Below are 11,120 nucleotides of genomic sequence, written 5' to 3' on the forward strand. Positions count from 1 at the left end.
GGTTTGTGGTTTGGGGGATGTGAGGACAGGGAGAATTCTTCCTTGTTTATGACGAGCCTAGGCCAACTGGATCAGGAGGTTAGGCTGTTGTCCCAGGAAGCGCTTGCAATGGAGCACCGGAGAGAGAGGGCTGGGGCCCCTCTGGGGCTGTCCTGACCATCTGTGGTACTGCAGGAGAAGGGTCAGATTATGTGGGTAGATTACCCAAGTGCTAAGATCTGGAGCACAGAAAAGGGTTGGGAAAAAGACCTGAGCTGGCACAGACAGGAAAGGGATCTGTTACCTTTATCTTTTGTCTCATCACAACTGATGACAGGCCAACCTAAGTCTCTTAACCAACTTGGAACATGGAGGAGAAGGAGGAATGCTATTCTGCTGGGGATCTGCATTCCTCCACTTCTCACCTGGCTACTCACATCCATCCTCCAGATCCTTGCTTAAAGATCGTCCTCCGGGCTTCCCTGATGGCGCAGTGGTTGAGAGTCTGCCTGCCGATGCAGGGGACACGGGTTTGTGCCCCGGTCCGGGAAGATCCCACATGCCGCTGAGCGGCTGGGCCCGTGGACCATGGCCGCTGAACCTGCGCGTCCGGAGCCTGTGCTCCGCAACGGGAGAGGCCACAACAGTGAGGGGCCCGCGTATCGCCAAAAAAAAAAAAAAAAAGATCTTCCTTCTTCCTGGCCCCCCTAATCTAACTAGGCCCCCCGCTGTTCTCTCTTGTGGACACCTGCTCTTTTCCGGGGCCAGTTTCTTGGCCGTGCTACCTGGGCAATCATACAGGGCCTTGTGCTTAGAAGGACTCCGTGCTTAGTTTAATGCTCTGCTGTTGCCATCTTGAAATTCCTCATAATTTTTGAACAAGGGGCTCTCCATTTTCATTTTGACTGAGTTTTGCTGATTATATAGCTGGCCCTGTTCTTTCCTTTCCTTAAACTTAGCACCATTTAATTGCAGTAGCTCTAACATCTAGCTCTATGCCTACCACTATAGTATAGGTTTGCTAAATATTAACTTTAACCATTTGAAATTATTGTTATTTATGTTTGACTTATTAAAAAAAACATTCATATGGTTCAACCTAAAATACTCTGGATGGATGAATAAATGAATTATAGGAAGAAGGAAGATACCTTGAACACAGTGGGTTGCTGACCCAATATCCACTTCCTTCCTTCCTACCTTTCTTCCACGAATTTTGATCAAGCGTCCGTCCTTTCCCTAGTGACTCAGAGGAGGAGACTCCATTCCTAATTCCAGAGTAGATCCTGATCAGTCTCCATATTCTTTCTCCTAAGAACAATCTTTCTTCTTCCTCTAGACATTGTCAGGTTTGAAGGAGACTCCAGGAACTGCTGCAGCCATCTGCCAGTCTAACAAGTAGACCAGCTCAAAGCAGAGAGCAGAGGCCAAGGAATTTCAGAAAAGCAGAACCAGGATATGTTGTGGATGGACCCTAATTTACCCCTGAACTTCTTGTTACGTGAGGTAATAAAATTTCTGTATTGTTTGTTTTGGTCATCTATTGCTGTGAAACAATTATCCCAAAATGGAGTGGCTTACAACAGCATCCATTTTATTTTATTTTATTTATTTATTTTCTGGTGATGTTTTATTTTTTATTTTTTTTCACATCTTTATTGGGGTATAATTGCTTTACAATGGTGTGTTAGTTTCTGCTTTATAGCACAGTGAATCAGTTATACATATACATATGTTCCCATATCTCTTCCCTCTTGCGTCTCCCTCCCTCCCTCCCTCCCTCCCTGTCCCACCCCCCCAGGCGGTCACAGCATCCATTTTATTACAGTTCACAATTTTGTGGTCCAGGAAGCCAAGCAGGTGATTCTTCTGTTCCATGTAGCATCAACCGAGGTCACTCAGTGGTATTCAGCTGGCCGATGGCCTATCTGAAGAGTCTAGGATGGCTTCTCTCATATTTGGCATCTTGGTGGTGATGGCTCGAAGTTTAGGTTCAACTGGAACCTTCAACCAGAGCACGCCCATGTGGACTTTCCTGCGTGGCCATCCAAGGTGGTCAGACTTCTTGCATGAGATGCAGGGCTCCAAAAGTGTTGTAAGAGGCAGAAAGTGGAAGATGCCAGGCTCTTCAGGCCCAAGCGTGGATTGGCACAGGGTCATTTCTATCATGTACTGTGGGTCAGAGCAGGCACAAAGCCCACCCAGCTTCAAAAAGAGATGACATAGCTTCTACCTCTTGATGGGAAAAGTACCAAAGAGTTTATGGCTATCGCTAATCCTCTGTGTTACATAAGTCAACTGGAAACAGGTTTTCTGTTATTTACAGTCAAAAGGATCAGAAATCATTAAAGAAATTCAAGGTTCTCTCAAGACTGGGAAGGTCTTTCTTCCTGTTCCTCTATTATAGCGGTCTGTAAACTTTTTCGCAAAGAGCCAGATAGTAAATGTTTTAAGTTTTACAGGGCACACAACCTCTGTTGCAACTACTTGGCTTTGCCAATGACGTATGAAGCCAGCCATGGAAAATATATAAATGAATGAGATGTGTTCCAAAAAATTTTTATTTATATCACTGAAATTCGAATTTTGTATAATTTTCATGCATCATGAAATATTTTTTTTTCCAGCCATTTAAAAATGTAAAAGCCATTCTTAGCTTTTGAGCTATACAAATAAAGAAGGCAGGCGGAATTTGGTCCCTGGACCATATTTTACCTACCCCTACCGTAATGCAAGCTTGCTGCAAGCTCAGGGGCTTCGCATGTGCTGACCCTCTGTCCTCTCCGAGGTCTTCATGTGGTTTGTACCTTCTCTTCATTTGGGTTTTAACTCAGATATTACCTCCTCAGAACAGCCTTCTCTGATCACTCTATCTAAAATAGTCCCCTAACTCTGAAACATATTATCCCCTTATATTTTCTTTTCTTTTTAATGTCTTTTTACTGTGGTAAAGGTCACATAATATGAAACATACTATTTTAACCCTATTTAACTGTACCGTTCAGCGGCTCGCAGTACATTCACGTTGTTGCGCAACTCTCACCATCATCCATCTCCCGAATTTTGCACCTTCCTAAACTGAAACTCTGTCCGCTTCAAACACTAACTCCCCATTCCCCTCCTCCACACACCCCCTCACCCCCAGGCCCCTGGCATCTACCAGTGTACTTTCTGACTCTATGAATTTGACTATTCTAGGTACCTCGTATAAGTGGAATCAAACAGTATTTGTCTGCACTTAACGTATATTGGAATGCATTTTTAAAGTTAATATATATCCTGCAAACAGATTGTACCTGTTTTTTTCCCCTTGTGCAATACAGTAGGTACTCACCAGCCAACTACTTCATATATAGTAGCGTACATACATCAATCCCAGTCTCCCAATCCATCCCACCTCTCCTCTCCCCTTGGTGTCCATACCCCTTATATTTTCTTGATAGCACGTCTCACTGTCTGACGTTTTGTTCATTTATTTGTTACGTTTATGTGCTACCTCTCTTTAACCTTCACTGGAGTAGGACCTAGAAGCAGGCCTCTTGCCTGTCCTATTCTCTTCTGTACACCCCTTACCTAGCACAGTGCCTGGCATGTAATAGATGCTCAATTAAATATTTGTTGAATTTGAGTTGAATGGTTACAACGCAGTGCTCTGGGGCTTGACAAGAACATGGAAGACTACTGAATTTATACTTATGTAATGAGAGAAAGATAATTAAAGCAGAAGAAGGAGATCACCTTGTCATCTGCACTCAGAGAAGCATTGGTCCCTTTGTTATTTCCCTGTTATTTCAGGAAAAAGCCAAAGGAAAAATTCTTATCCTCATATAATTCTGAAGAAAGTTATTTTCCATTCTTGGCAGATGTCTCCAAACAGGTACCTTGCCTGTATGGAGGCAGGAAACGGGGATACAACCTTATTTGAGGAGAGAGAGTGTCATCTTGGTAGTTGTGAAATGGTGTCTGGAAGCTAGATTCTCCTAGACCACTAAGGTGTGATTTCCCAGAAATTCCCAAGACTCCTGAGGGAAAGTGGCAAAGGTCCTGGGTGTCACGGCAACGGTAGAGATGACAGAGTTGGGAATCACATCAGGCTAAACTTGTCATCAGGAGAGAGGGAAAAAAAGCAGCAGGTACGACATTTGGGACAAGAAGACTTGAGCTCAAACAGAGTGTACCGAGTGGTGTTGGGTGGTGGCCAGAATCCAACCATTTGACAGTGGGCTTTCCAAGCCTGGGCACAGAAGTGGCTTCCATCCAGTCCTGCCTCTACTTATTAAAACAAACAATTGGCAGGGTAGAAAGAGCCTGCTGTAGGTGAATACAATAAACAGGAAGAGTCCGTGGGAAGCCGTGAGGGCCACAGCAGTGGATCTTAGAACTTAGGGCTTTGTAAGTTCAGTGAGCTCAGGTGATGAATAGAGCTCTGGGACACAAAGTAGCAATGGAGAGGGAGGCTGATGCAGGAGGTGACGAGAGGCTGACCTGAAAATGCCGGGTGTAGTGTGGATTGCATTCATAGGATGGCTGGCCGAAGGAAGTGACTTTGACTTTAGACAGTTGATTCCCAGTTGGTGGGTGAAGCAGAAACAAGAGAGGTGGTATTGTGTCTCTCACGTGGACTTTTTGGTTGCAAGTGGTAGAAAAGCTAACAAAATGTTGCCAAAGTTTAAAAAGGGAAATTTTTAGTTCACGTAATTGAGAAGTGTAGCTTCAGGTGTGGCCAGATCTGGGCTTTCCAAGAATGCCTTTAGTACTTAGTCTCTCTCTCTTTCTTCATCTCTCAGCAATTCTTTCCTGTGTATTAGCTTCATTCTCGGACAGGCTCTCCCCGTGATGAAGTGTTTCACATTAGCTCCTGGTGTATACCCATCCAGCTTTAAGTTCAGTAAAGAATTATCTTTGGCCTGGTTTCTCTAGCAAGTCCAAGAATACTACCTCATTGCCTGATTGATCATGTACCCATTCTTTAGCCAGTCACTGAACCCAGTGGGTTGCAGTGTTTTATTGACCAGCTCTGGGTCACATGCCCTCTCCTTGAAGCCCAGTGCAGTCAGCTCCACCCAAATGACCTGGACTAGAAATGGGGAAGAAAGTGGTTCCCCAAGAAAAACTCAGGTGCCATTACCATAAAAATGGGTATGGATGCTGGGTAGGCAAAAAACAAAACAAAATGAAAACAATAAAAAACCAGATGATCAGATGTCTACTACCAGTAATCACCACACTCACATGGAATTGACCAGAAGCCACCATCTTTATCACCAGCACATGAAAATAATACTAACTGAATGCTATTGTCAGGTCTTAGACATTCAGCTGTTCTCATACTGACAGTTATATCCTCTGGTTTAAATCAGCATTAGGGAGTTAACACCAAGAACAGAAACTAATCATCGTAAGTGGAAAAAAACCAGTTATCCAAAGTGATTTAAAGCAAAAGCACAGAATAGCACAAACTTGGTAATGAAATTTGGTAACTAGAAATTCAACTATTGCCCAGTAGCCCTTGGATTTCAAGCTTCCGAAACTCTAGAAAAAAAGAAATGCTCACTTTTATCTAGATTTTTCTAGAGACCTATTTCACCTTCAACTTAGAAATAATTCATGAAGCCTTTCTGATACCTGATAATGTGTGTGTACTTGGGTCCTATGTGTACCTCACTTTATTTCCATGACACCACACCCTTCCAGTCCTCCACATTTCTGACTACTCCATTTCTGTGTCCTTTGCCCAACCCTGAACCATTGATGTTTTCTAGAGCTTCATCGTTGATCCCCAGCTCTTCTCTTCTTACAAACTCTCACAGGGTAGCTCTTCATTCATTCTTTTCAACAGGTACCCAAGGAGAGCGTCCTTTGTGCCAGGTACTGTGCCAACCATCCTTGAAGGTTAACTCCTGATCATCCCATGTGCTAATGACACCCAACTCTCTGAAGTCCAGACCCCTCTCCCTTCAGATTCACACTTGGACATTCACAAGGTAGGTAATTTATAAATAGTTCTTGAATGAATGGATAAATGAATGAATGCTTTTCCCTTAATGTTTCAAGTTCAACATACCTAACAATGAAATCATCTTCCTGCCTGATCCTATTACTACTTGTACTTGGTAATGTCCTCAAGGATAGAAACCTCGGTGTTATCCTTACCTCCTCCTTCTTGTCTCCTTCACATCAAGTTCCACTAATTTTAACTCAATATTTCTTAAATCTGTCTCCTTCTCCCCCATCTCCCCAGCTCCTGCCCTAATTCAGACCTGCAGCACCTTCTACCTGGACGTTGCCATAGCCTCCCTACTGGTCTGCCTGCCTCTAAGCGTGTTCGTGTAGCAGTCACACTCTCCTGCTTCAGTGGCTCTCTGTTGCCTATGAACAAAGATCATACTCCTTAAAATGCTAAATAAAGTTCCCTGTGTCCTGCTCTCTGTCTTCCTTTCCAGTCTCACCTTAAGAGTGGTTTGCCTCGAACGTTTGTGGTTTCCTACACACAGCACACAGATTCATGGCTTTGCTCGTGCTGTACTTCCTGTTTGGAATATGACCTACCCTATACCCCCATTTCTGCACATAATTTAAGCTTCAGCTGAGGTGCCATGTCCTCTAGGAGGCCTTGTCAGTCCTCTTCAGGCTGAGCTGGGTGTCCTCTGGTCGGCTTTCATAGCACACTGGGCATCCCTCTGTCATTGCACTATTAAGATCAGGTCCTCTTGCTGCCACCTGGATTCCCTTGTGAGTTCCTTGAAGACATGGGCATGTCTTGTTCATCCTTGATTCCCCAATGCCTAGCCAGTACCTGAAACACAGTAGGATTTCAATAAACGTCTGTTGAAAGTCTATGTTTCCTCTTAAGTAGAGCAGGTGTTTTAGCCTTGGTACTCTTATAGTGTGAAAAAGGCACCCCCTAAAATACTAAAAGCTAAAGGGTATGTTATTCAAGACCAAGATCAAGATCGTCAAGGGTTATCAGAGGAAACTTGGAGGTAATCTAATTTGCATTTTCTGGCCCAAAAGATTAACTCCAGGCAAGTGTTAAAGACCCTAAAATATTTATGCTGATCTGATGCCTTGGGATCAGAGAATGACTAATAAAAAAAAAAATCAGGGCTTCCCTGGTGGCGCAGTGGTTGAGCGTCCGCCTGCCGATGCAGGGGACACAGGTTCGTGCCCCAGTCCGGGAAGATCCCACATGCCACGAAGCGGCTGGGCTCGTGAGCCATGGCCGCTGAGCCCGCGCATCCGGAGTCTGTGCTCCGCAATGGGAGAAGCCACAACAGTGAGAGGCCCGCGTACCGCAAAAAAAAAAAAAAAAAAAAAAAAAAAAAATCAGGCATTTCTCCAGCATAAACAGTTTATTTACTTATAGTCAGATCTTTTAAGCCTTTTCCCAAATTTTCAGACTCATATTTTCTAAATTAATTTGAAGTCCATATGGATTGTCAACCAGATGGAGCAGAGTGAGTTGGGGGAAAAGATGGAAATGAGATGAGAAGAGGTATCCTGGGTCAGATCATGCTTTTCCTTTACTTTGGAAAGATGGAAAACCATTGGAGGGTTTTGCTCAGAGGAGATTATTGATGCAATTTAATGTTCTGAAAGGATCACTCTGGCTGCTTGGAGGAGACTTAACTACAGGCAGCACGGGCAGAAGTAGAGAGACTAGTTTGGAGGCTGCCGTAATAATCTAGGCAAAAGAGGATGGTGGCTTGGACCAGCGTGGGAGCCAGGAGGTAGAAAAGTAGTCAGAGTATAGGTGTATATTGGAGACTCAGTCAAGAGAATTTGCCAGTGATTAGATGTGGATTGTAGAGAGGGAAGAAAAGGACAGCTCTAAGGGTTTTGGCTGGAACAACTACGAGGATGGATTTGCCATTGGGAAGAGCAGGTTTGGAGAGAAAATCAAGAGTTCAGTTCTGGTCTCTTTTTAAGTTTGAGATGTCTATTTAGATATATAATACAAGGAGAGTATTGAGCATTCAAGTTATGTGTACCTGTCTGGAGTGCAGAGGAGAGGTCGAGGTGAGGATAGATATTTGGAGGCTGTTAGTGTGCAGATGGTATTTGCAGCCATGAGCCAGGTTGGGGTCATCTAGGAGGTGTGTGTGGAGCGGAGGTTTGAGGAACAGCCTGGAATGATCCAGTGTTCAGAAGTTGGGAAAATGAGGAGGAATCAGCAAAGGAAACCAAGGAGGAGGGACCAGTGAGAAAGGAGACCCAAGAGGCAGTGAGTGGGTGGTGACCCAGAGGCCAAGGAGAGAAAGATTATTGTGCCTGAAATAAGAAACAACCTACCAAGTTCTAATTTACCCCAAGTCTCACTGGATAGTGTATTTCTGTACGCATGCACACATGCGTGTGTGTGTGTATAATTTTTTGGCCTGGGGTTGCCCAGCTACCATATATTTCCTTTGTTCCCTCCCCCTAGAAATTCTGCATCCATGTGGTCCCAGACTCCATTACTGGGTCTGGGTGGTCGTGAATCTCACTAGTTCTCTTTTCCTCTTGTGGCCACTACAAGATCATTTCACCTTCGTTTCTACACTTCTAAGGAAAGCCTGAAGCCCTGAGCATTTGCCAGGACTGCCCATTCATAAAATCATTCATTTATTCATTCGTTCATTCATTTCACTAGATAGTTACTGGGAATTTACAATACACAGACACTGTCCTAGGCCCTGAGGTTACAGCCATGAACCACATAGTCCCAGCACCATCTTTGCCAACAGGGACCTTACATTCTAGCAGAGTGGGGAGGAGTGGGGCAGAGGGAGACAATGTGTGTAGGGGGTCAACAAATAAACAGAATAACTTCAAATTGTTGTGTCTACACTGAAGAAAACAATCAGGGGTCTAAGATTTAGAATAACAGAGAAGACTAAGACTGGGGACTAGTTTCCAGTAGGAGGGCAGGGAAGCTTCTCTGAAAACTAAGATCCTGATGTCTCCAAAGTAACCAGCAAATCATTTTCTTTTAGGTCCTGAAATGATCCTGGGGCTCTTATAGAACAAGGGCGGAAACCCACCTCCGGTTCCACCTTTACGTGAGCACCTGCCCTTGACAATTTATGGGATTATGCTGAAAAATCAATCTTTTACAATTTCACCTAACATCTGCCAGAGGAAACAAAAGCTTATTAAAAGGGCACTCATCAAAGTTCATCTTCCAACAAAGTGGTTAGTTACCATTTAATTTAGCTAACATTTTTTTGGGGAACACTTACTGCAGTGCAGACACTGGTCTAAGTAAGCTTTTTATATGCATCCTATCGTTTAATCTTCACAAAATTCCTGTGAGGTGGGTACTGTTACTATCCCCATCTTACACTTAAAAATCTCGAGGCTTAGATGGATTAACTCCAAGGTCACAGGGCTAGCAAGTGGCAGGGCTCTGGTTAAAACCCATGTCTGTCTAACGTTCAAGAGTTTGCTTTCGGCATTCCTTTGAAAAAGATGATTTGAGGATATTCTTTTTTTTTTCTGAGGACATTCTTAACTAGGTTTTAAGTACTACATTCCTTATCTTCACAAAATTTTGTCAGGTAAGAAACAAAAATACAAGTTTAGAGGTGCTAGGATTTCTCTGTAGTTGAATAATCTTTGGGGTATTTCAGTGACAAACTTGTTTTAAGTGGTGTCAGGCAAATCCCTTCCTAAAGTGAAAGTATGTTGGTGATTTCAAGTTTGAAAACAGCCTTACGTTGTCTTCCAGGAATGCTATAAACAGAAATTCAAGGAAGTATTTCAACTAATAAAGATAAAAATATTTTTGGTAGAGCATCAAATATTTAGGTCTTATTTCTTAGCTCAGTTTAAAAACCACAAATTTAATATTTTTTTTTAGCAGGTATGGTAAATTGTGAGATTTTAAAAGTTCATATAATAGAAATTCAAGTTATAATTTATTGAGCATTTATTGTGTGCCTGACAATGTACTGTGTATATTATTTTACTTGTTCTTAACTATAATTCTATGAGATATTAATTATCATTCCTGTTTTGAAGATGAAGACATTGAGACTCAGTTAAGTAACTGAGATTCAAAACCATGTGTCAAATCCAGTGTTTAAATCTGGGAATGGAAACCCTGTGTTCCTTTCATCATAAGAATGAAATTTCTGATTATTTATTTCTGATTCAGGCTTCAGAAGGTATCTTTTCTTATTAGACGAATTTCATTCTCTAAATTAGTGACCTTGGGGAAGTATCTTCCCTAGTATTCAGTTTCCTTGCCTTTAAAACAATGTGATTGCACTGGATGTTTCCCATAATCTCTTTCTGTTCTTCTTTTTTTTATTATTATTTATTGATTTATTTTTGGCTGTGCCAGGTCTTAGTTGCGGCATGCAGGATCTTTTTTTTTTTTTTTAAATTGCAGCATGTGGACTTCATGTGGACTCTTAGTTGCGGCATGCGGACTTCTTAGTTGTGGCATGCAGACTCTTAGTTGCAGCATGCGAACTCTTAGTTGCAGCATGCCTGTGGGGTCTAGTTCCTGACACGGATCGAACCCAGGCCCCCTGCATTGAAAGCACGAAGTCTTACCCACTCTACCTCCAGGGAAGTCCCTCTTTTTATTCTGAAGCTTCACAGTTCTGTGATTCCATAAATAGTTCAGTTCAAAGATAATTCATAGGCGTTCAGTGGGACTCCTGCTTTCATCATTTTTTAAAATTGAAAACAGTAGGAAATTAAATCTTTTAAATCAATTTAGTAGATCTATCTACTGTCAGTATTTTCTCTTTTATATTCACGGATATATTATTTGATCCTTCTTAGTTGCAAAATGTTTCCCCACTGTCATTTATAATACTGATCAGTAACAATAGCTCTAAGAAATAGATTTGAATTGCGTTCGCTAACTTAGAGCTGGGAAAACAAGTTATTCCAGTGCTTTAATTTGGTCATGGTTACTCAGTGCCAAGGAAGGATTGGGACCTACACCTCTGGAATTTCTAGCCTTACTCTGTGTTTGGTCACTCATTTTTTCATTTGGTTAGCCCAGCGGTCAGTATCCTATGGTCTGTGGGCCAAATCTAGCCCACTGCTTGTTTCTGTATGGTCTACAAAGTAAGAATAGGTATTACATCTTTAAATGGGAAAAATAATAAAAAGAAGAATATTTTGTGACACATGGAAATCAC

The 11,120-nt window shown here is 42.5% G+C and overlaps 1 long non-coding RNA gene across 1 annotated transcript; it reads left to right on the top strand.

Annotated features, from left to right (window-relative positions):
• Positions 1-1,334: 1,334 nt before the first annotated feature.
• On the top strand, positions 1,335-9,034 carry LOC112404335 (uncharacterized). The gene is made up of 3 exons (XR_003004071.1): positions 1,335-1,485; positions 5,819-5,963; positions 8,955-9,034. It is a non-coding gene; the product is annotated as an uncharacterized LOC112404335 (long non-coding RNA).
• The last annotated feature ends 2,086 nt before the right edge of the window (positions 9,035-11,120 follow it).

The sequence above is a fragment of the Neophocaena asiaeorientalis genome, unplaced genomic scaffold, assembly GCF_003031525.2.
Source record: "Neophocaena asiaeorientalis asiaeorientalis breed wild unplaced genomic scaffold, Neophocaena_asiaeorientalis_V1.1 scaffold204, whole genome shotgun sequence".
Classification (NCBI taxonomy): domain Eukaryota; kingdom Metazoa; phylum Chordata; class Mammalia; order Artiodactyla; family Phocoenidae; genus Neophocaena; species Neophocaena asiaeorientalis.